A 23,092-nucleotide genomic window follows, 5' to 3' on the forward strand; every position below is an offset into this window, starting at 1 on the left:
AGGCAGACACAAAATACATCATATAGGGTGGTTTAGGCTGAACAGGGAACACTTTTAAGTAATATCTCTCTAGGCATCTCTTCATTGATTCTTCAAGGCAGATTTAGTCACTATCAGATCTTTATTATCATGGTTCTTTTTTTTACTCATTTATTGTATTAATTATTTCTCTCTGATTTAACTGTTTTTACTCACTTGTTCCTTCCTTCATTACTGCAAATGTGTGTTTGTAATCATTCTATCCATAGTTGGTTGTTCACATTACAAGTGTCTAGAGCACATTTGGCGAATGGATGGTTAATTTATGAATCTAACTCAGAAAGACAAATCTTAGAGATCTCTGTCTCCAGAGAGCCATACATTTTCATAAATCTAGACCATTATCACGTATCATTATTCACATGGGTAAAGACTTACTTGGGTTTCATGTAGAATAAGAAACAAGTTTGATCTTACATTCTGAGGGGTACTAGAGAGAAGGGACTAAGTTCTGAAAAATTTAAAAGGACACCAGACTTCATGTTAAACAATTCCTAACCTATACTGTGCACTGACCAAGTTATTAACTCTTAAGCTCCACTCCAAACATAATAACCCAGAGTTTCTACATACAATAGAGGTTCTCAACCTTGGTTTCTTATTAGAATTACTTTGGCAATTAAAAAATTTCACAGATGTCAGAGTGAGTAACTCTGAAGAGTGACTAAGAGATGGTGTGTGGTAAGAGGTGAGTGTGAGGTCTAGTGGAACTGAGATCGAAACCCTGATGTAGTCAGTATGGACAATTTGAAAGTTTCTGAATGGTTCCAATGTGTAGGTAGGGTTGAGGACCTCCACTACAAGATAAGGGTTATACAACAGAATTGTGTGTAAGAATCACTAAGTAGAGCTTACTGAGATGCAGGCTCCTAACCTTCACCCCTGTCTGAGACATGTTGATTTAGGTGTGAGAAATAAAGCCTAGATCTCTTTAAAGAATGCTCACAGTCATTCTGTAACTTTTGGTCCACAGACCTTCAAAGAAAGAAAAGTGGACAAAATGATCTTTTAAGCTTTTTTTCTCCACTTCAGCATTTCTGGACCCTTGGCACTCTATTATCTCTCCATGTAATGTTGGTAAAAGGATACTGAATGTGATTCTTCTAAGCATCTCAGAATGATTTCTTAAAGCCTGTGGATAAAAGAGGTCAATGGTGAGTGCACCTATTTTTTTTAACCAGGTAGGTCCTTGGAATATTCCAGGCTTTGGAATCAAGTGAGCAATTTTAAATGGTCTATCATGCTTTACCAATTAAATAACGATATTTCAAAGTAGCAAGTATCCACTAAGCATTAGAAAGCTCCCAGAAGATGTCTGCGGCCATCAGGGCAGTCAGGAGAATACTATTCTGAAAAGAGTCATCGAAGAAACCAGACACAACCTTCGTTAAGACAAACTAAAAGCTGGGCTGGATTGGGGAAGTTTAGACAGAAGGTTCAAGGTTATTCTGAGAGGTGTTAGAAAGACCTTATCTCAAAAATAAAGGTGGTGTGGTATTCACATGCTAGCAGCTCCCACACCTCCAGAGATGAAGGTAAGAGATATTGGTAAAAGGTCCCCTGGGTAAAAGCATGAAGTTCTAGCCAGGCTAGGTGGCTCATGCCTGTAATCCTAGCTACTCAGGAGGCTGAGATCTCAAGTCAAAGTTCAAAGCCAGCTCAGGCACAAAAGGACCTGAGACTCCTATCTCCAATTAACCTCTAGAAAATGAGAAGTGGGGTTTGGCTTAAGGGTAGGGCGGTAGCCTTGAACTGAAGGGTTCAAGGACAGCGCCCAGGCCAAGTTCTAGTCCCATAACCACCTCTCCTGCTCCACACACAAAAGCATGAAGGTCTATCTTAAAAATAAGCCCACAAACAAGAAACATGGCTCAAACAGTCTAGTATTTGCCCAACAAGCCCAAAACCTTGAGTTTAAACCACAGTGCTACCAAAGAAAACCACAGCTCCAAACCCAAGCCAATACACACGCACACACACACACACACACGACAGAACAAAACAACAATGACTAAAGACACTTAGTCTAATTAAATTACCTATACCGTATGCCTTCTCAGGGACTTTGGGAGTCTCTGTCTAGGAATCTATCTATAACATCCTTGGAAGTTTCACTGGATGAAGCTTTGTCCCTATAGGTTTTGAATACTGCCTGTCTGCAGTCTTCATACCAGGTGGATGCCTCCCAGGCTTGACATCTGGATTTCCTACTGAGCAAGTGAAGTTGCACATATGAACCCATTGGAGCTGCAGCTGGAGTGGCTGAGTTCCACTGAGCTAGCATGTAATGGCTGAGATCCAAGTCAGTCAGTCAGTCAAGGATTTCCTGGGTCTCCTACCTCTCCGAACTTATGACAATAGGTTCTGAAAATAATTTTCTTCTGTAATTTTCTCCCATCTATTTGATGATATCCACCAAACCTCTTGTATTCTTTTCCAGTTGTTTTGTTTTGTTTTTTTGGACAAGTTTCAAATTCACTAAAAATCTTGCCATTCTGCTTTGGCACATTCAACTAACTTATATGCTACTGTACCTTAGTATTTGTGGACAAAGGTAGTCATGTAGTAGCCTGCATGTATGCAGCCTAGTTTTTCTGCTACATTTCTTAGTTCATTACAGTGAAGTTCTATGTACCATTAATCCTTAGGGTATGGGCATAATTCCACTAAGTTCTTGACAACTGGAAAACAAGGATGGACTTTGCTCCAGTTTCTGATCCCTTATTTCTCCTCTAAGACTTCATTGGATTGACCTTTAAGACCTGTATTTCTATCAACATTTTTTCTTTTAATCAGGACCACATTAGTCATCTCTGAGAAATTCCAAACTTTCCCTAGCCTTCTACTCTCTTGCCAGAATTACCCATATTTTTTCCATATATTTTTATTGTAATTAATAGAAGGGTTACATGATATTTGCCAGATAGTTGGTGCATTAATTTCCATACATTGATACCCTTTCACATGTCTTGGTCCCCATTTCCCTCCCCCCCCACCCCTCATCTTATTTTCCCCCGTTCCCTATCCAATTTCAGATAACCAAATACACATATATCTGATATAACAGGTAACAAAGTGAGATACTGTAACAATATGAGATAATCAAGGGACAGCAAAAGTGATGAGAGATAACATAGTACCTTAAGAACAACAATCATTCATTATATGGCTTATGTTTACATCATATTTTAAATGACAAGTTTAACAAACAAGTGTTCAAGGAGGGAATCTCTAATTACAATCTCTGGGACTTAGTATTTGGAACTTAAATCAAAATTAGGCTAAGGGGTTGTATGTCATAGAAACATATCAATTTATGAAATAAAACATATGTCTATAGAGTTATAGGTTTTTATGTCTATATAGTTATGTTTGTATTTCCATTACCATGTCCATAGCTTTGGGTATGCAGTTATTGAGTCCTCGCTCTTGTACTCTTTGGATTTAATAGCCGCATATTAAGGATACCATGCGCCTTTTGTTCCTTAGGTCTTGACTTGTCTCACTCAACATGATTCGCTCTAGATTCATCTACTTTCCTGCGAATGCCATTATTTTATCTTGTCTGTTGGCTATGTAGAATTCCATTGTGTATATATACCACATTTTCTGTATCCATTCATCTGCAGTAGGGCAACTGGATTGTTTCCATAGCCTGGCTATTGTGACTTTGTATCAATACAGATTTTTCCTAAAGTCACTCAAACTACACTTGCTTCTCTCTGCAAATTACAATGTTTCAGATACTTGTCATGGCAACAGCCTTAACATTCGGGTACTGGTTTTCTGTGTTAGTAGGTTTTTATTGTTGCTATAACAGAAGGCCACAGACCAGAAAATATATAAAGGAAATGTATCTTGCACACCTGTAAAAGCTGAGAAGTCCAGAAGTCCAAGAACAAGCTCTATGCTGCATGTTAGCATAGCAAAAGAACAAGCATGTACATGAGGAGGCAGAAGGGAGAGAGAAAAAATGCTTACTCTTATAACAAAGACATTCCTTAATACTGGCATGCGTTCAACCACTGGAGTAGAGCCTCATGACCTTATCACCTTTAAAAGTTCCTAATATATTATGATGACCATTAAATTTTAACTTTATGTTTCATAGGGGACTTTGAAAATATTACTTAAGGAACCTAAGGTCACTATATGCTGAGATCTTTACATCTCTTAACCTATTTTACCCTGTAATAACTCCAAATTGTGGTAAATATCTATATTTGGCAAATGAGAAAATTGATGCCTACAGAAAATTTAAGTAACTAACTACAAAGTAAAAAATTTGAGTCTGGAGTCTGGGTCTGAGTGATTGCAAACCCAACACCTATTATTTCTATTTCTATCATAGCTTCACTTTTAGTTGCTTTTCTTAACATTCAGTACCTTTATAATAGCTCTGTGCTCAGCAGGCCTGCTTGGTCAGAGACTAAGCTCTTATTTTTTTTTTTTCAGGAAAGATTAACCCTTAGGCATTTACCAGCATACTTCTCTGGGAGTAGTATCCATTGATGAACAGAATTACCCAGAGAGCTTTTAAATGATAAAGTGGAATAGATTTCAGCTTTGGCTACCCATCAGAATTACCTGAGAGAATAAAAAAAAAAATCACAGATTTCTGGATCCTACTCACCTATGTTTCTAGTTTCATTGATCTTGCACTAGGCTGTGGCATTGGGACCTTTCAGAGCTTTGCAGTGATCATAATTTGGAATCATTGAAGTCACAACATACACTGGAAATTTTAATATCCCTTGTTTTAATTTATGATACCAATTTCTGTCACTGATGTTGCTTATTATATCACTGTTCAAAATTGCTTATGTCCCTAAATAGCACTATGATATGGTACTATTATTTTTGCACATTATAGAGAAGAAGAAACTAGGACTCATAGAATTAAAATTACTTCTCCAAAAATGAGGTAATCAAAGTGTTAAGGTCGGGACATGAATTGCCACCTGACTCAAAAATTGGGCCTATATCTGAGAAGTGGGTTAGAAATCTGTATGCAGTTATCTGTCTGTATCTGCAGGTTCTTCATCTTCAGATTCAACTAACCATCATGGACCCAAAACATAGCTCTAGTGATTGCACATATACAGAATATATATATATATATATATATTATAATCATCATTCTGCAAGAAATAGAACATAACTTTTTTATAGTATCTTCTTTTTTCTTCATATATTTTCATTGTAATTAATAGGAGGGTTACATTATATTCATCAGATAGAAGGTACATTACTTCACAAATATTGATACCCTTTCTCATGTCCTGTTTCCCATTTCCCTCCCCTCCTGCCCCCTCACAACTTGATTTCCCACTTCCCTCTTCTATTTCAAACAATCAATTAAGCAAATATAAAATATATCAGATAATAAAGTGAAATTTTATAAACAATATGAGATAACCAAGGGACAGTAAAAGGGATGTGAGATAACATAGTACATCAAGGACAACAATCACTCATTATATGGCTTTTGTTTCTATATCCTGGAGGTCCTTACATTTAGCATCATACTATATGGCCTTATGTGTATAGATTTTAGAGAACATAACTTTTTGTGTAGCAGTCACATCTTATTAGGAATTACAAGTAACCAGGTGAGTAGGCAAGAGGATGCTGTAGGTCATTTGCAAGCATAATTACAATTTATATGAGACTTGACCAACTACAGACTTCGTTGCCTGTTTCAGAGAAGGGTAGTATTATTTGTGTGCACACCAAGAGATGCTATAATTACAGTCAGTTCCAGAACTTCCTTCTAGTTGGTTGGTAACAAGATTAGGCTAATATGATAAGTCACTTTTTGCTTAGGTTCTTACATTTTCATCCTTGTTAAAATTCATTCCTGGTGCTGGGTGCTAATGGTGATTCACACTGTAATCCTATCTATTAGGGTGGTTGAGCCGTGAGGATTGGGATTGAAAGCCAGGCCAAGCAGACAAATCCTAACTAATGAAAAACTGGAAGTTGAGGTGTGGTTCAAGTGATAGAGCACCAGTTTTGAATGGGATAAAAAAACCAAGCAAGAATTAAAGGTCCTCAATTCAAGGCCCAGTACTGGAGAGAAATGGGGTAGTGATCGATGGGTGGAAGGAGGGGGTGAGAGAGAAAGAGAGGAGAAAGAGAGAAAGAAAAACTAAAGAAAAAAAAAGAAAAACTAAAGAAGAGAAAGAAAGAAAAAAAAGATTTAAAGATTTCCTTTGGTCTATTTTGTTTAAAAAATAAGATCCAGGGAGGAGAGGAAGATGGTGCCCAAACACTAGGAACCCAGCCTTGCTCTCTTCCACAAAAACCAGAGGTGTCGGCGTCCCAGAAGCTAAATTTCCTAAGAGTTCAACACTGTGAAACTAGAACAGAGAAGTATATGAGCTGGAAAAAGAAAAGCAGCAAAAGCTCATAACTCACACACTCAAAGAAACAGAATGGCGGGGACCCCTCTATCACCCCTCACCTCCAAGCCACAAAAGCAGCTGCCCAGGACAGGAATCCCAGGATTCCAGCAGGCTACAGAATCCAGACATAGGAAACTCACCCAGCCTGGGCACAAGAGGGCACAGAAACTTGTTGAGATCAGAGGGCAGATGCGCATATCAGGAAGGAGACTTCAACACCATAGAACAGCCCACAGCCAGATAGTGGATCAGTGAGTAGCCCACAGAGATCACCTGGCTGGCCTCAGGAGAGCTGGTGGCGAGCTACAGAACTTAACCCAGACCCCACTCACTCCCGCCCCAAAGGGAATGGCAAACATTGGGAGGACAAGAAACCCAGAGTCCTGCCCCCCCCAATTCTCTCCCCCATGCCATAGAGACAAGAGTGTTGGGCACAAAGACCCTGCATCCCCTCAGCACTGTTGTTGTATGCACTCATGCATGCCTCCGGGCCAGTACCTGGCAGGGCATTCCGCTGCTTCTAGAAACCAGTAGGCAAACCAGAGATAGTGGGGCTTCCCAGCTGAGACATAGAAGGGGGCACAGCCATAAACGGCCCTGTGCTGTTATTGGGAATCAGGTGTGTGCTCTTTCCTCTTACAGAAAAAACAACAACAACAAAACAACAAACAACCTGAAAAGGCAGGGATAGCAATCTTGAGCCACCACTGGAAACAGGCAGGTATACAAACAAGGGCTGAGCACTCATTCTGAGAATCTGCAATGCTCTCCACCCCACTGCGAAATCCCGAAAGCACTCGTCTTCAGCTGGGCCCAGCAGCTAGGAACTGGCTGGGCAAACCAGCGACTGTTGCTACATCTAGCTATCCAGCTGTGTGCAACTACAGGCCACTATTGGGAACCTGTTGGGCACACAAGCAAAGGCTGCTCTGACCAGAAATCGGGAGTGCACTCCACCCTACTGCAGAATACCCCAAAACGCACTACACCCTGCCTTGGGTGGGCCAGCCAGCAACCGTGACGCTATCTAGCTAAGACACAGGTGTGGGCACCGCCAACAACTGCAGACCACTGCTGGGAACCAGTGAGAACCAGCAGGTGTGTCAGCAGTAGCCTTGCATGTGCTCCTAATGGGAGTTAGTTACAACTCCTGCACTGTAGAAAACCCTAAAGAGCTCACCTACAGCAGCACATCAAGTGTGCAAGATAGCAACAGCTGAGCTATTCAGCTGAAACCAAGGCATGTGCAAAGATAGCTATTGCCAGCTACCAGTAGGAGCAGGAAGGCGTGGCAGAAACAGCTGTGCACTCATACTGAGAATCAGGTGTGTGCCCCACCTTACCTCAATAAAACCAAACATTCACACCAACAGCAGGGCCCTGCTGCTGGGAACCTGGTGGGCAAGCCAGCGACTGTTACCCTATCTTCCTGAAATTCAGGTACACACAAAGACAACTGTGTGCCGCCTCTGGGAACCAGTGGGCATGCCAGCAAAGGCTCCTGCTAAAAAGCAACCACACACTCCTCTGGACTCCAGAAATAACAAAAGTGTACATCCACAGCTGGACCCAGCTGCTAGGAACCAGCTAAGGGGCAGGCTGGGAACCATTCATATACACAGATAACCAGAGACAACCACCAGCGCAAGACCAAGTAAAGACCACCACCTATTAGCCACCAACAGAACAAACTAATAGTTGTAACTTGCAAACCTTGAAGCCCCAGAGCAGAAGTCACAAAGACAGATCACAAAATTTATAAGTAATCAAGGTCTCATTCAAACTCGGAAAAGGAACTGAAAGTGAAGAGATGGGAGACAGGACACCACTTAAAGAGATGATATCAGACCTGACCAATGAAATAAAAAGAGAATTCCAAAAACAATTCCAGGAACATAAACAGGGAATTTCCAAGGAACTTCTCAATTTTAAAAGAGAAATGGAGTCCAAAATAGACCAAGTTTATACTTCTTTAGACGGAAAGATGAACACCATCAGTTCAGATATAGAAAACATGAAGGGTTCAATTTTTATAATACAAACCACAGTAAAAGCTATAGGTAATAGAATAACTAAAATGGAAAACAAGAGATCAGGAATGGAAGATAAAACACCAGAGCTGGAGCAGAGTCATTAATCTGGAAGTATCACTCAGAATTCACCAAAGAGAAGTCCAAGAAGGCCAAGAAATGTAATCATATACTTGGATTCAATGAATGGGAGGAGTTTCGAATGAAACGAATGTTCACACTTACTCACCAGGATTATAACAGAAAACATTCCAGACTCAAAAGAGAAAATCTCACCCATAGAAGTCTATAGAACACACAAGAAACAAGACTCCAGAGAGAACTCTTCGAGACAAATCATAATAAAAACATTAGACCTGAATAGGAAAGAGTTGAACCTAAACACTGCAAAAACAAAACAAAACAAAAAAGAGCTATATTACAATGGAAAGAAAATTAGAATCACTGCAGCCCTCTCTGCACAAACTCTCAATGCAAGAGGAACATGGAAAAAATATCATCCAAGCCCTGAAGAGCAACAATAGCCAACTCAGACTGATAAATCCAGCAAAATTAACATTTACGTTCGATGGAGAAAGAAAAATATTTCATAACAAAAAAATGAATTCATGCACACTAAGCCAGCATTACAAAAATATTAAATAAAAAAGAACAAAGAGTAGAAAAGCACCAGCAGGGAATCATGTCAAATAGCTATTACCTAAGGACAAATATCCACCTCACTGCCCTACCAAGTGAAGGGATGGAAAAGAAATTTTCATGCCAATGCACCATTCAAAAACTGAACTTTTCAAGAGGCCAACATAAAGATAAAGATGGCCACTACATATTAATAAATATTTATATTTATAACCAGAGTATCACAATCATCAACATATACTTACCAAATACTGGAGCACCTAGATATGTCAAGTGAACCCTCACAGAGCTACAGGACAAGATAGACTCAAGCACAACTGCAGTGGGAGACTTTACTATACCCCTCTTACCAAAGGATAGATCAACCACGCAAAGGATAAGCAAGGGAAACGCTGAGTTAAATGACACCATAGCCCAGCTTGGCTTTACAGACATCCCCAGAGTTTTCCACCCAACAGCAAAACACTATACATTTTTTTCAGTGATGTATGGAACATTCTTCAAAACAGTTCACACAAAGAACATAAGCAGATACAAAAGGACTGATATAATCCCTTGCATTCTATCTGACCACAGTGGAATCAGACTAGTTCTGAACAACATAGTATACTGTAAAAACCACTCAAACACATGGAAGTTGAATAGCATGATACTGAGTAACACCTGGGTTACAAAAAAAATTAAAGGACAAATTGGAAATTCATATAATGCAATGAAAATGAAAATACATCACATAGGAACCTCTGTGACGTAGCTAAAGGGCAAGTCTATCTCCCTAGGAGCCAATATTAAAAGGACAGAAGGAACTCATGTAAATACCCTAAAGACGCATTTAAAGCACTTAGAGGACCAAGAAAAATTTAAATCTAATGCAACTAGAAATTACAAAAATAAAATCTGAAATTTTTGAGATTGAACTAAAATTAATACTACTATACCTAAAATTAATAAATCAAAAAGCTCATTTTTTGACCAGGTATGGTTGCCTGTAATCCTAGCTACTCAGAAGGCTGAGATCTGAGAATTGTGGTTCAAAGCTAGCCAGGGCACTAAAGTACAGGAGACTCTCATCTTCAATGAGCCATTAGAAAACCAGAAGGGGTACTGAGGCTCAAGGGCAGGTGGTAGCTTTGAGCTGAAGAGTTCAGGGATAAGTCCCAGGTCCAGAGTTCAAGCAAAATGACAGATAGATAGACAGACAGACAGACAGACAAACACCCCCCCCCCCCCGCACACACACAGCTGGTTTCTAACAAAATTGACGGACCCCTGGCAAGATCAAAGAAAAAAGAGAGAGGAGACTCAAATAACCAGAAAAGAAATCGAGATAAAGTTTATATCCAACGTTCTCAAAGAATCCGAAACCTGAGGACCCCTCCCCTACCCCTCGATGCGGTGGAGGGCGCTGGGCCTGGGAAGCCCCGAACTCCAGCTACCTGCAAGCAGCGAAAATCCAGACACAGGAACCACTCAGACAGCAGCACAGATGGCGGCGGAGACCAGAGGGGAGGCGAACGACCCTCCAACACTGCGAACAGCTCACAGCCGAATGCCGAGGAATAAGTAGCCCAGCGGGTCCCCAAACCCATCAGGAAAGCAGAGCTGGTGGTAAGCTACAGAACTTAACCCAGACCCTCCACCGCACCCAAGAAAGACTGGCAAGTGCAGGGGGGCAAGGAACTCAGAATCCTGTCCCTTCCCTCAACAGCCCCCTCCTCTAGGCCATTGACTGGAGACTGACAGGCAGGCGGACGTAAGACCCAGCACCCCATCAAAGGGGGTGGAGATGTCCCCTACTCCCACCTGCCCAACAGCCTTCTCTCCCAGGCCACTGAAACTGGAGCTTGAGGGGCACTGAGACCCTGCCTTCCAATAATGGGTGGGGGTGGGGGTGTCTGCGAGCCAGCATCTGACTGAACCAAACCTAAGTGAGGTGCCTGCCTGCTGGGAGTCTCCAGCAAGACAGCACCAAGGGGACCACACAGAGTCACAGACGGACACTCTGCCAAAGTGGCTGAAACACAGCAGGGAACTGAAGGGCAGACCAAAAGGGACCGGGCTCGACCCCTGAGAGTCAGAAAGGCGTGGCTCCGCCCTTGGAGCCCATGTCCTTGGCTGGGCCCCGCCCCTGGGAACAGGGAGGAAACCTGGCTGGCCTAGCTGAGAGCTCCCAGGAACTCTCAAACCCCAGGCCTGCTGCTGCGCCCCGCCCCTGGGAACAGGGTAGGAAAACCAACTATCCTCCCGGCTAGCTGAGACCAAAGTGCACAATTCCATCCTATGGCCCACTGTAGGGCCACTGGTTGGGCTGAGAGCTAGCCGTGCAGTGGCACACAGCCTTTGGGAACAGGCCAAACACCTGAAAAAGCTGCAAACTCTGACCTAGTCAGCAGCGGAACTAATTTGGCTGAGAACCACAGGTATACACAGATTCCCAGAACCACCAGTCCCAAACCAAGTAAAGATCACCACCGACGACAGAGGGAACCTTCAATAGTCCTCAATGCCTCGGAAAGTGCAAAAACGAATTACGAAATATATAAATAATCAAAGTTCCACACAAAGCCCAAAAGGAAACAAGATTGAAGGGACGAGAGAGATGTCACCATCCCAAGAAATGACATGAAACAAGAGACATGAAACATGACTCTATTCAAGGAGATGATTGTGGACATGACTAAAGAGATTAAAGCAGAATTCCAAAAACAAAAGCAGGAAATTACCAAGGACCTTCTCGAATTCAAAAGAGGAGTGGAAGATTAATACCCTTTCAGCAGACATGATCAACTCAGTGTCCAAAATTCAAGCAAAATGGATGCATTAAGCAATGGATTGACTGAGATGGAGAATAGGACATCAGGAACGGAAGATAAAATGCAAGAGCTGGAACAGAGTATCATCAGTCTGGAAAAATCAGTCAGAATTCAACAAAGAGAACTCCAGGACCGGGCAGATGCAGCCAAGAAATCTAATCTTTGTATAATAGGGGTCGATGAAGGGGCAGAGTTCCTCGATAAAGGAAAGCAACCCTTATTCACCAAAATCAAGCAGAGAACGTCCCCAACCTTAAAAGGGAAAATACTTACATTATTGAAGGTTTCAGAACTCCAAACAGGCAAGATCCTAGAAGGAACTCATCTAGACACATCATAGTAAAAACACTAGACCCGAATACCCAGGAGCTGATCTTAAATGCTGCAAAAACAAAAAAAAGAGCTATACTACGATGGGAAAAATTAGAATAACTGCAGACCTTTCCATGCAAACCCTAAATGCAAGAAAATCTTGGAAAAACATCATTCATATCCTGAAGACCAACAACTGTCAACACAGACTGATATATCCAGCAAAACTAGCATTTACTTTTGAGGATGAAACAAGAATATTTCATTCCAAAGAGAAGCTATATGAATACATGTACACTAAACCAGCATTACAAAAAATATTGAATAATCAAGAACAAATTGCAGAACAGCAAGAACCCCCACCTCGAAGCAATTACCTATAAATCACTAAACAAAAAAGGGGGAAAAAGAGACAGAAAATTAGAAGTAAAATTAAATAATGACAAAGGACCCTGACCACTTTTCTATAATTTCCCTAACGGGCTGAACAATCCAATCAAAAGACACAGAGCAGCAGACTGGATTAAGAAACACCACCCATCCATATGTTGCTCCAAAAGACCCACCTCACTGCCAAAGACAGAAACAAATTTCTAATGAAAGGATGAAAATGAATTTTCCACTCCAATGCACTGGGCAAAAAAGCAGGAGTAGCAATCTTAACCTCCTACAAAATTAACTTCTCAGTAAAATCAGTACATAAAGACAGCCACTACATATTAGTAACGGGTACAATCCATACCCATTACAGTTATAAACATTTACTCCCCCAACATGGGAGCACACAAATTCGTCAAGCAAACTCTCTTAGAATTACAGAACAAGATAGACTCAAACACAATTACAGTGGAAGACTTCAATAAGCCACTCTCACCAAATGAAAGGTCAACTCAACAAAAGTTAAGCAACGACATCATTGACTTAAATGACACCATAGCCCAGATGGGCTTAACAGATATACAGAGTCTTCGATCCAACGGCAAAACTTTATACATTTTTCTCAGTAGCACATCGAACACACTCCAAAATAGTTCATATAATAAAAGAGGACTGATATAATCTCATGCATTCTGATCACAGTGGAGTCAGACTAGTTCTGAACAATGCAGTAAAAGTCAAAAAACATTCAAACACTTGGAAGCTGAACAATACACTTTTGAATAACTCCTGGATTATACAACAGATCAAAGAAGAAATTCAAAACTTTCTTGAATGTAATGACAATCAAGAGACATCACAAAGGAACTTATGGGACACAGGAAAGGAAGTTGTAAGGGGCAAATTTATCATTAAAAAGATAGAAGAGCATGTAAATAACCTAAAAAAGAAATTGAAGCACCTAAAGGAGCTAGAAAAAGTTAACACTGAAACAACTAGAAGGACAGAAATCAAAAATTAAATCAGAAATATCAAAGATTAAAATAAGATCGACTACACACAAAATTAATAAATCGAAAAGTTGGTTCTTTGAAAGAGTCAACAAAATTGACAGACCCCAGGCAAGATTAATCAATAAAAGGAGAGGGGAGACTCAAATAAACAAGATTAGAGACCCTACGGGAACAATCACAACTGATATCCAAGAAATTCAGTCCATTATGAATAAGTACTACCAGGGCCTATATTCAAAGAAACAAGAAAATCTATTAGAAATGGATGACTTCTTAAATAAATTTAGGCTACCCACATTGAAAAATGACAAGGTAAACAAATTGAACAAACCAATTTCATACAATGAAATTGCAGAAGCAATCAGAGAAATGCCAACCAAAACGAGTCCAGGTTCAGATGGTTTCACTGCAGAATTCTACAAGACATTTAAAGCTGAAGCAACAACTGTACTTTTGAACCTTTCTGAGAAATAGAAGTAGAAGGAGCAATATCAAACTCATTTTATGAAGCTAATATTACACTCATCCCCAAACCAGGGAAAGACCCAACAAAAAGAAAACTACAGAAATATCTCTCTAATGAACACAGATGTAAAACTCCTCAATAAAATAATAGCCAACAGAATCCAGACAAAAAAGGCTAAAAATTATGCACTACGACCAATTAGGCTTTATCCCACAGATGCACGGCTGGTTTAACATTCACCAATCAATCAATGTAATATATCATATCAATAGAGCTAACGATAAGAATCATATGATAATTTCTCTAGATGTGGAGAAGGCATTTGACAAAATACAACATCCATTCATGTTGAAAGCATTAGAAAAAATAGGAATAAGAGGTACATTCCTTAAAACAATTAAAGCCATATATGACAAACCTACAGCCAGCATTATACTAAATGGTGAAAGACTGGAACCATTTACCTTAAAATCAGGAACTAGACAGGGATGCCCACTCTCTCCACTTCTCTTCAATATAGTGCTGGAAGCCTTAGCCAGAGCAATAAGGCAAGAAAAGGACATCAAAGGGATCCACATAGGGAAAGAAGAAATTAAACTATCCCTATTTGCAGATGACATGATCCTCTACTTGAGTGACCCAATAAGCTCCACTCCCAAACTCCTAGAGTTAATAAACCACTTTAGCAAAGTGGCAGGATACAAAATTCACATTCAAAAGTCAGTAGCCTTCTTGTACACCAACAATACACAAACAGAAGACCAAATCAAGAAAATGATCCCATTCTCAATAGTCCCCAAAAGAATAAAACACTTAGGAATTAACCAAAGATGTAAAGAAATTATTTAATGGAAACTATAAAAGCCTAACAAAAGAAATTAAAGAGGACACTAAGAAATGGAAAGACATCCCATGCTCATGGGTAGGGAGAACCAACATAGTGAAAATGGCTATAATGCCAAAATTGATATACAAATTCAACGCAATTCCCATCAAAATCCCAAGACATTCTTTACTGAAATAGAAGATACAATCCAAAGGTTCATATGGAACAAGAAAAGACCTAGAATAGCCAAAACAATTCTAGGCAAAAAGAGCAATGCAGATGGTATTACAATACTAGACTTCAAACTCTACTATAGAGCCATAATAACAAAAACAGCATGGTTTTGGCACAAAAATAGACCAGAAGATCAATGGAGCAGAACAGAAGATCCAGAAATAAAACCACATACCTATAGTCAATTTGTATTTGACAAAGGAGCCAAAGATATATAGTGGAACAAGCACAGTCTATTCGACTATTGGTGCTGGCAAAACTAAGCAGTCACATGCAGAAAACTAAAAATTGGCCCTAGCCTCTCACCATGCATAAGTATTAACTCAAAGTGGATCAAAGACCTCAATGTCAGATGGGAAACTGTGAAATTGCTATATGATAAAGTAGTAGAGACACTGGAACTCATAGGCACAGGCAGAAGATTCCTGAACAGAATCCCAGGGTCACAACAGATTGTAGAGAGACTTGATAAATGGGACTACCTAAAAATAAAAAGTTTCTGTACAGGTAAAAACATAGTCTCAAAAGTAGAAAGACAGCCAACCAATTGGGAAAAGATATTTACCAAGAATACATCTGACAAATGCTTAATATCCAGTATCTACAGGGAACTCAAGAAACTAATCCCACCCCTGCAAACCCAACAAACCATTCACTAAATGGGCAAGGGAACTAAGAGATACTTATCAAAAGAAGAGATTAAAATGGCAGAAAAGCATATGAGAAAATATTCATTATACATGGTCATAAAGGAAATGCAAATAAACCAACCCTAAGATACCACCTTATCCCAACAAGAATGGCCAAGATTTTGAACTCTGACAATGACAGATGCTGGCGGGGTTGTGGAGAAAAAGGAACCCTACTGCACTGCTGGTGGGATTATAAACTAGTTCAGTCACTCTGAAAAGCAGTGTGGAGGTTTCTTAAAGAACTGAAAATTGACATCTCCTACGATCCCACCATACCACTTCTAGGTATCTATCCTGAACACCATAACCCAAGTTATGATAAGAACACCTGCCCAGCTATGTTCATCTCTGCACTATTCACAGTAGCCAGGCAATGGAAACAATCCAGATGCCCTACTGCAGATGAATGGATACAAAACATGTGGTATACACACACACACACACACACACACACACACACACACAATGGAATTCTACATAGCCAATAAACAAGATAAAATAATGGCATTTATAGGCATTTATAGTGGATGAATCTAGAGTGAATTATGTTGAGTGAGAGAAGTCAAGACCAAAGGAACAAAAGGTGCATGGTATCCTTAATATATGGCTATTAGATACAAACAGTACAAGAACGAGGACTCAATAGTTGTATACCCAGTGCTTTGGACATGATATGGGAAATATGATCAGAACTACATAGACATAAAAACCTATGACTCTATAGACATAATGTTTTATTACATAGATTAATATGTATCTATGATATACAAACCCTTAGCCTAATTTTGATTATATTCTAAAATCTAAGTGCCAGTGATTGTATATAGAGATTCCTTTCTTGAATACTTGTTTGTTAAACATGTCATTTGAAATCTGATATAAAAATCAATGTTAATAAATTCTTCAATAAAAAATAATAAGATCAAAAATAAGAAATATTGATGTCTGCTGTAATATCCACTATGCATTCATCCTTTATGTGGTTTTGATGAAGAATGTCTTTCACAAATGCACAGATGCACCCTTACTTTTCACTATATGATTCTGAACAATGCAACTAATGATCCTCATTTACCCAGTGCTTGCTTAACTTATAGAGATCATCTTGTAAAATCCTTACTGGTTTATAAAGGGATTCCCATTATGTCTACCATGTAGCTAAAAAAATAAACAAATATTAGCAGGGGTGCTGAGGCTTTTGCCTGTAATCCTAGGTATATAGGAGGCTGAGATCTTATGATCAAGGTTCAAAGCCAGCCCCAGCACAAAAGGACCTGAGACTCTTATCTCCAATTAACCTCTAGAAAACAGGAAGTAGGGCTCGGCTCAAGGGGAGGGTGGTAGCCTTGAGCTGAAGAGCTCAGGGACACCGCCCAGGCCAAGTTCAAGCCTCCATGACCCACAAAAATAAAAATAAACTACTAAAAGACATGTAACAACATCCAAAGCTTATACAAATGTATTATCTGTTAGAGGCAGGGTTCAAACCCAGCAGTATTTGATTCTATTGCCCATGATTTCCATGGTTCCTTGAAAGTGACACTTAATATGGATAAGAAATAAAACCACCGAACTTGATGTTCTACATATAATGACATGGACCGTTATCTGGAATAGTTGCAATGCCCATGGACCCCATGGCATACAATAAAATCCAATACAATGGAATACAATATACTCGAAATGGTAATGCTGCATTCACTGCAAATGAATAAGTCATTCTTAGTGACCTGGTTATTAAAGAAACACATTTTCCACTTTGAGCTTTTTTATTTCCATTTCCTCATGAGGAACCAGAAATGTTTCTCTCCTTTTCTATTTCTCTCCATTTTGACTCACATAATAATAAAAACTAATCCTTGTTAAAACTTTAAAAAATTAAACTAAAGTGAAATAAGCTTGCAGTGATGCGCAGTCAGTTATCTTCTCATTTATACTGCTGAGTTTTATTAATTTTATTGACATTTAGAATGTGAAATTTAACCCATGACTCATCTGTAGATGGAACTTGGATCAAGATAGAGCTGTCACCAAAGCTTTTGTCAAATCATGCTACAAAAGAATTTGTTGAAAGCTATCGCAAATGTGAAGTATCTATTCTGAAGCAATCCCCAACCCTCTTTATTTCTTGCTGCCAGCTACTCTAGAAACTGGAAAGTCAACATATTTCACTTTCGAAACTATATTGTAATTTTGTCAACTTATCATAAGTACTTGGACCTTTTTCAAAAGGCCTTTGAAATGGACAAAGTGCTCATGCATTTTTTTTCTTTTCCTTTTCTCTTGACAGCCTTAATCCACTAAAGGGCTGGAGGTGAAAAAGTCACTCTGTGATCATGAAGATGTCTTCAGGTCAGTAGAATTAGCAAAAGGAAGGTACTGAATCCTTGACGTCTCCGTCACTAGCCCTCTCAACTGCCCAAACCTGTGATTGCTCCCTATCAGGCAATATGTGGCTTAATATTTGGTCTTCTTCAGCCTGCAACCACCCGCAAGCTAATCTATGAGGTAACCATGTTCATTTTAACTGCACACTCTTAAGTTTCAAGGAAAAGGTTGATGTGAGAATGACATTTGGTGGCCTTTTGATTAAAAAAAACTTACATGGAAGACTTCTTTCTGTTTGTCATATTTGGATTCAGACTTAAATATGGAGGAGACAGCATAAGAAAATCCAAAGGTAGCATTTTTCACCATAGCAAAGCTATGGAACCAACCTAGATGTCCCTCAGTTGATGAATGGATCCACAAGATGTGGTATTTGTACACAATGGAATTCTATGCTGCTGTCAGAAAGAACGACATCTCCCCATTTGTAAGGAAATAGACTTAGAAAAAATCATATTAAGCGAAGTAAGCCAGACTCAAAGGAACTTAGGCTCAATGGTTTCCCTCATTCATCATAACCAGTAGAAACCTTGGGCTCTAATAGCAAAGATTTGCAATAGAACAAAAACTTGATACATAAGGCCATATAGTATGAAGCTAATTGAATGGACCTCTAGGATATTGAAACAAAAGCCATATAATGAATGATTGCTGTCCTTAAGGTGCTATGTTAACTCTCATCTCTTTTGCTGTTCCTTTGTTATCCCATACTGTCACAATATCTCACTTTGTTATCTGATATATTGGATACATTTGTATTTGGTTACTTGAAATTGGACAGGGAAGGGGGGAAAACCAAGAGAGGGGTGGGAGGAGGGTAATAGGGACCAAGACATGTGGAAGGGTATCAATGTATGTGAATTAATGCACCTTCTATCTGGCAAATATCATGTAACCCTTTTATTAAATACAATAAAAAAAATATATATATATAAAAAGAAAATCCAAAGGAAGACTATTGTGACAAGGAGAGTATCAAGGGTTAAAGAGGCCCTACGGTGAAGGAAGTTAACTTCATAAACAAAACCAGTGTTCAGTGGGGCAATAGTTACAGTGGTGTGCTAGTAACTTCCCTGAAAACCAGCTCTCCAAAACAAATAAGCAAACCCTAAAAGTCCTGACCCGTGGTATTTACCAATTTCTGTGGCGTAAATATTCCAAGTGGGTGTCACTTGACAATGCCTTGTGAAATCTATGACTATGTTGTAGTCTGCTCTCACAAACTAAGGAAGCACCAACCCTCACATCTGGTTGGCTAAGAGATAAAATTTGAGAAATAAGCAGGGTCCAGATTTTGTGAACGACAAAGAAAAATCATGAGCATTTGATTTTAGTATACTTCCTAAGCAAAACCATTGGAGATTATCTGCGAACACAATTATGTTATCTGATTTACACGTTATAAACATTACTACGAATGTTAACTATTTTCTTAATTACAAAAGACTGGAAAGGCAATCAGAATAAATAAATAAGTAAATAAATAAATAAATAAATAGTAGAAACTCAAGTTGGAAGGTGGAGTGGGGATGGTGAGATGTGAACATACTTAAAGCAAAGGTGGCAGAAAAAGAACCAGAGCCCTAACCTCTAACACAGTTGTATGATTAGCATCTCTGTGAAATGCATGTTAGGGAGAACATTATCCTTCTCAGCACTAAATAAATTATAGAGATTTTGTTATCTGTAACTAAATGGTGTTAATACATATAGTAGATTCATTACCTAAATAAAATGATATAAGGATCCTAACAGGCAAAATTATTTTAATAGTAAGTAATTGCAGGGTGGCATTTTTTTTCTTTTCCTATGTAAGAAAGATAACCAGCACAACAATGTTCATTGCAGCACTATTTACCATAGCAAAGATATGGAACCAACCTAGATGTCCCTCAGTTGATGAGTGGATCAACAAGATGTGGTATTTGTACACAATGGAATTCTATGCTGCTTGTCAGAAAGAATGACATTGCCCCATTTGTAAGGAAATGGAAAGACTTAGAAAAAATCATATTAAGTGAAGTAAGCCAGACTCAAAGGAAGTTAGGCTCAATGGTTTCCCTCATTTGTCATAATCAGTAGAAACCTTGGGCTCTCCTAGCAGAGATTTGCAATAGAGCAAAACCTTGATACAAAAGGCCATATAGTATGATGCTAAATGAAAGTATCTCTAGGATATAGAAACATAAGCCATATAATGAATAATTGTTGTCCTTAATGTACTATGTTATCTCTCATCTCTTTTGCTGTCCCTTGGTTATCTCATATTGTTACAGTATCTCACTTTGTTACCTGATTTATCGGATATATTTGTATTTGGTTATTTGAAATTGGATAGGGAAGGGGGAAAACAAGATGAGGTGTGGGGGTGGGAGGAAGGGAAATGGGGACCAAGACATGTGAAAGGGTATCAATGTATGTGAATTAATGCACTTTCTGTCTGGCAAATATCATGTAACCCTTCTATTAATTACAATTAAAAATATAAGAAAAAAAAGGAAAGAAAAAAGAAAGAAAGATCCCTCAATTGGCAAGGTCAGTAGCGCATTATCCAAAATATTTTATCACTGATCCAAGGAGAATATGATTGTTGGAGGCTTGAAAGTCAAAGCCATTGGATAACTATAATGTATCAATGTGGCCTTTACAAAGTTACTGTGAGATTGGAAAGAGAATATAGTTCTAATGAGATTTTAATATAAACTGCCTTAGATGTCATCTATATGTGGGGATTATCTGTTCTCCTAACCCTTTGCCACTGCAATACTTTACTTCCCATTATATCAGTGTCAATATTTGAAAAAGTGATGTAAAATTAGAGGAAGAAAATGATTGCAACTGCATTCCATTCCCTTTAATAAAATGGTTAATTATGTATGTATCCTTCTTCAGGTATATTCTAATGGTTGAACAATCCAAGTTTAAATGCCACAGCTCTTCAGTTCATACATCCTCATTTGTAAGTCAGTGTTTTATGGACAATATTGTAAAACTTAACTCTTAAAAATGACTTTGAGGGCTGGGAGTTTGGCCTAGTGGTAGTTCTTGCCTAGCATGCACAAGGACCCAGGTTCAATTCCTTGGTACCACATGCATAGAAAAAAGCTGGAAGTGGTGCTGAGGCTCAAGTGGTAGAGCTCTAACCTTGAGAAAGTCCAAGGACAGTGCTCAGGCCCTGAGCTCAAGCCCAGGACTGGCAAAAAAAAATGACTTTGAAATCATGTCCACGAAATATTAACCTATTGCTTGACATATCCAAACTTGGCAAAATGCTCAATTAAATGTTGTACAACAGAGTATGTGTGCAAATGAAATAAAAATCAGTGGTCAATAATGCTCTTTTCTTCCAGGGCTGTGAAGAAAATCTTACCAATTTAAAAGTCCCTAATGAGACATGACAATTAAGAGTGTCTGACTCATTTGACCATCTCTGTTTTGATCAGCTAACATCTTGCCATAAAATGGAACCTAATTATTCAACCAGAGGAAGGACTGGATGAATTTTGATGTGTTCAGTGTCAATAAAAGTATTTTGCTCATTATGCTGTTGACAGTACTTCACTGTATATTTCTGATTAAATCTGAGTGGATTTTTATAAAAAGTTATTTCTCCTCTAGGGATTTTGGGTCAACATAGAGTTAGATCACACATAAGAATTGTTATGGATAGGGGCCGGGAGTTTGGCCTAGTGGTAGAGTGCTTGCCTAGTATGCACGAAGACCTTTGTTCGACATCTCGGTACCACATACATAGAAAAACAAGCCGGAAATGGTGCTCAGACTCAAGTGGTAGAGCACTAGCCTTGAGAAAGTCCAAGGACAGTGCTCAGTCCCTGAGCTCAAGCCCAGGACTGGCAAAAAAAAAAAAAAAAGAATTGTTATGGGTCACTGGGCTTGAACTCTGGGCCTGAGCACTGTCCCTGAGCTCTTCAGCTCCAGGCTACTGCCCTACCCCTGAAACCACAGCTCTACTTCCCACTTTCTAGTAATTAATTGGACATAAGAGTTTCATGTTCTTTAGTGTTCAAGCTGGCTTTGAAACTTGATCCTCAGATCTCAGCCTCCTGAGTAGCTAGAATTACAGGCATGAGCCACCGGGCCCTGCAGAAGAAAATTTTGACAATTCTAAAATGCACACCTTATATGACAAAATCCTGACCCAGACTCTTCAAATTGCTAGATAAACTTTACTGAAACCAAGGGAACATTTTATGTTACAAAATGAAAAGCTGTAGTTGCTAAGAGATTCTCTATAATGGAAGGTACCTATTTCATTTGAAAGTGATTACTTTCCCAATAAACAAATCTTTAGGTACACAAAGATTAAGATGCAGTTTTCATTGTTAAACAATTGATGTTATGTGGTCCCACGGAGTAATATGTTCCTAGCATCTCTGGGAAATATATTCAGCATTTTGTTGCTTTTACTTCTTTCATTTAAAAGAAATATCTAATTTTCTTTCTCAAGCAGCTAAGATTGAAGCTTGATTTGCCTCCTGTTACTTAAAACCCCAGGAAGTCAGAGCGTGCACTTTACTTTCTGAATGTAATTTCTTTTTCTCCTCTTTATCATACTTGGTATCTTTTCTTCTTGTTCTAGTCACCTTGCATCTTGTCTTTACACCATGAAAGCCAACTATTCTACAGTCTTACTCCTAACCACAGTGAAATCCATTCGCTTCATCTATTCTTCTTTCTAGCCTCAAAGGCATTCATGTAAATGAATACTTGACATGATTGAGTTTAGGGAATTCTGACAAAGTGGATCTGGAAAGTATAGCTGTAGAAATAATTTAAAACCATAATGTAACTAGTAGCAGAATGAGATTAGTGTGTACAAATAGCTTCCTGACCT

At 39.1% G+C, this 23,092-nt stretch overlaps 1 protein-coding gene and 1 long non-coding RNA gene across 4 annotated transcripts in view; one reads left to right on the plus strand and one right to left on the minus strand.

The window, feature by feature from the left end:
• Lin7a (lin-7 cell polarity scaffold A) overlaps window positions 1-23,092 on the minus strand; it is a 205,561-nt gene that overhangs the window by 77,302 nt on the left and 105,167 nt on the right. The gene's annotated exons all lie outside the window — the stretch shown is intronic.
• On the plus strand, window positions 18,139-21,685 carry LOC150067295 (uncharacterized). The gene is made up of 3 exons (XR_016539547.1): window positions 18,139-18,201; window positions 21,130-21,196; window positions 21,588-21,685. It is a non-coding gene; the product is annotated as an uncharacterized LOC150067295 (long non-coding RNA).

This window comes from Megascapheus bottae, chromosome 2 (assembly GCF_031878675.1).
Source record: "Megascapheus bottae isolate mThoBot1 chromosome 2, mThoBot2.hap1, whole genome shotgun sequence".
Lineage (NCBI taxonomy): Eukaryota > Metazoa > Chordata > Mammalia > Rodentia > Geomyidae > Megascapheus > Megascapheus bottae.